Here is a 3862-nt window from a genome sequence, read left to right as displayed (position 1 = left end):
TGTATAAGAGACAGGCTCCGTCCTCTCAAGAGCTGGGGGCTGTCCGGCGGCGGCTGCAGAGCGGCCTCCTGGCCCGGGGACTGCCGCGGGCAATGGCAGAGGCCGGGGGACAGCGCCGGGAGCGGGACGTCGCTTCCGAGGGTGCGGGTGGTCCCTGGGAAGGCTGAAGGAGCCGTTCGGACACTTGGGCAAATAAAGCGTGGATAGCTCTCAGGACAGAGGCGGCAAATCTCCGCAAGCAGTTCCTGGAGGAGGGAGCGATCAATCTCTCCTCCCTGGTTGTGCTGGCGTGTGTCTGCGGGAGACACGGCCCCATGTGCTACAACGGGCAGCGCCAGGGCCAGCTCTGCAGTGCCCCAGAGAGCGCTGCCTGCAGCGCTGCCAGGGTTCGCACAGAACGTGCTGCCCGGGCTGAGCCCAGGGGACAAGTGTAGAGCACCAGGGGTCTCGATCGCTCCCTCTCTCCCCCCTGACTTGCGGAGAAAGAAAACTCTACAACTGTGAAGTTGTAAAGTAGGTATGTTTATTCAGCGCTGGGCGCATGGGGGATCGCTTCTCCACAAGCATGCACATCGTTTGCAGCTCCCGTCCTGCTTATATATTACAAAATAATGCATATTCATAGAATGATTATACATAAACATAATTTTTCCCCGCCTCCCCTCGCTTCTCATGGTAATTAGGTCTCCTTCTCTTGCGTCTGCGCGTTGAGCTCCTTTGGTGGTCGCAAATTCCTGGGTGGGGGTCGTATAGATGAAGTATCTCCTCTTCCTCGCTGATGAACTTTTTACCTTGTCCTTCTGCGCAGCCTCAGTTGTTCCCTGGCTCCTAACTAAACCGCAAGACCAGTTTGTACTAGGATTTTAGGTGATCTATTGCTAATTTGTACTACTTTAAGGACAATAGGAAGCTTCTGTTTGAGCCAGATGATAATATCTTAGCAACAATATCAAAACCTGGTATGTCTTCGTGCATAGCCCCCTCATCTTGGCGCAAGCTCCTCAGTCCTGCGCCATGAATCTGAAATTATTTTAATTCCCTATCTCACACCACCACCACCACCACCCCCCAGGAGGGAGGCAGGAGAAAACAAAACAAAAGGCTTGAGAATGGATGTAAGGACAGGTAGGGATGACTCTCCAATGATGGTCACAGACAAAAGACTCATCAATTTTAAGTGAGACACACACCACCAGTTAATGTTCCAGTTGGAGTAGGACAGTAAGAAATACAACCACATCTTAAAAACACCTTCCCCCCAGCCCTCCATTTTTCCCGGGCTCAGCTTTAATCCCGATCTCTCTCCCTCTTCCCCCCCGCAGTGGTGCAGGGGACAAGGACTGAGGTCAGTTTATCACCTGCTGTCCCTGCTGCTCCCTCCTCAGGGGAGGGCCCCTCGCCTTCCTCCCCTGCCCCAGTGTGGGCTCCGTCCCCTGGCAGACAGTCCTCCAGGAACCTTCTCCAGGACGAGCCCTGCCCAGGGGCTGCAGCCCCTCCCGAGCTGACCCAGCCTGCGTCCCTCCAGTGTGTCACAGCCCCTGCATTCTTTGGACAAAGCTCCCGCTCCAGCCTGGGGCCCTCACCAGGCTGCAGGTAGCATCTGCTCCCCTGGTGCCCTCCCTGGGCTGACGGGGGTCTCTGCTCCAGTGTGCCTCACCCCATTCCTCCTCCTCCTTTCTTCCCCTGACCTCAGTGTTTGCAGAAGTGTCTCACAGCTCCTCCTCACCAACCCCTCTCTTCCAGGTTTCTCAAGTACCTTATCAGAAGAGGTGCAGCCACCATCACTAATTGGCTGGGCCTTGGGCCAGAGGTGGGTCCAACTTGGAGCCAAGGGAGCCTCAAGAAGCTTCTCACGGGGGGCCACAACTGTCCCTTTTCTCCTCTACAGCTGGTAAGGACTGAAGTGAAAGTACAATGCCCCGAGCACCAGCACAGCTCTTCTGTCCATCTGATAACCCTGACGTGCATCCTCAGCCCTCTGACTGGCTCCTACACACCAGCTGCGCCAGTTCCTTCACACACACACGCACTGACACCTTTACCCAACGAGCACTCCACAGCCACACATCTCCCCAGATCCAGCATGAGCCTGTGCCCGATACCCTGCCTGGACCCAGGGCCTCCTGCTCACCAACCGGCCCCCCCACTTGAAGTTTGTTAAAACATAACACCCCCACCCCCAGCACCACTAATGGTGTCTGTGGGAGATGCAATCACTCTGGCTCCCCGCAGGCAGCACCAGGCACACAGGCTGTGACCTGCAGTCCTGCTTTGCGTGCTGCTGCTGCTGCAATTTGCTTGCTTTACTCATCCTAGTTCCTCCAGTAGCTGCACCCGGGACACACCTACCGGTCCTGTCCCAGCCGCTGGAACTGAGACCCTCACTGTCACCAGTGCCCTGTGCTGACCCCAGACCCTAACCCACTCCCATCGCTGGCACAATAGACAGGATCTGATCTAGAACCATCCTAACTTGGTCACCTTCCTCACTGCTGTATGCATGTGTTGGCTCTTAGGTGAGGTGGGATCCACCTGGAGAGTCCATCTCTGGAACACCCTGAATCACTAGGGTGGGAAGATGGAAGGTGCCCCAGGCTCTTCACAGGGGGATTTTAATTTATGAGCTGAAAAGAAACAGTTCTGGAAGTTAAATGGCTGTTTTCGAGCCCTGGTTTTCTACACAGCTGGGAAGAGCAAAAGTCCTGTGGCTCCCCTCCCACAGCCTACACAGGCCAGCAGCACCTCATCCCACCCACTGACCTCCCGAAGCCCGGAAAAAGCCTCCCCCTGGAGAGGCCTGGCTCTGCTTCCTGGGCTACTGGGTGCCCTAGGGTCGCTTGGCCATGGCAGGGGTTTTCCCCACAGGCAGCTCTGTGAGAGGGAGAGCACGGAGGGGCCTTGGTCTCACGTTCTCCTGAGCACCAGCTGCAGCTGCCAGTGGTGGCCAGACATAAAATGCATATAAACCTAAAGACAGTCGTTAGGACTACAAGCAGCTCCCAGGTCACCATAGACCAGGAAGCAAAAGCTACAAATTTTGTGGTGAAAGAGGAAAAAAGATTTATGCATGGTACAAGACACAGACAGATAAGGGTAAGAGAGAGGTGCAGGAAAGCAGAAGACAACACTGAGCCCAAAGGAAGGTGACGTGTCAGAGTACCATGTCTGAGGACGCTACCAGTGCTTTGTGACTGGAAACACTCAACAGTCTTAGGATGGGTTTGTCTGAGTAACAATTTGGGTAGACGAGTTTCAGGTCCCTCTCTGCAAATCCTGTCCAGGAGTTTCTTGCTGTGTTGCCACTTCAGGTCTCCTGTTTGGTGCAGCCATCTGCCATCACTCAGACCTGCTGCGACCACATCAAACGTTTCTGCGGGAAGGAACCCACATACCTGAGCAGAAGTCAACACCACAGGACCGTGAGTCACCATCAGGGGCTCAATAAAGCTGTGTAACACATGAATGCGAGCAACTACAGCGAAGCAGCAGCATCCCAAACCTTTGCAGATGCCAGCCGGCAGTGTTGGCACAGGCAAGCTACTGCTCATATTTCACACAGTGGGTTCTAACTGTGGCTCCTCTATTGACAGGAATCAGTTCTGGACCTCCCTTTTCATCAGCTGAAGAGAATATGGTTTTAGCACCTCTGAAACTTCAGCCTCAGAGGAGGTACTCCAAGTTCATGGGGGAGAGCAAGAGCCAAAATGACTCAGTTCCCAAAGCAGAAAGACCATACCCTTTCCTTTAATAGTAAACAGGTGGTTTTCCCCCCCAAGTCACGTTTCTGCCTGTCAGTAGATCATCCGATTTCACAGTGACACACCACCAAAGGAGCTCGTCACTACAAGGAAGTTGCAGTTTT

This window comes from Athene cunicularia (genome assembly GCF_003259725.1).
Source record: "Athene cunicularia isolate RWA chromosome 23 unlocalized genomic scaffold, athCun1 chr23_part1, whole genome shotgun sequence".
Taxonomy (NCBI): domain Eukaryota; kingdom Metazoa; phylum Chordata; class Aves; order Strigiformes; family Strigidae; genus Athene; species Athene cunicularia.
The sequence above is the reverse complement of the archived record's forward strand: the minus strand, read 5'-3'. Positions refer to the sequence as shown.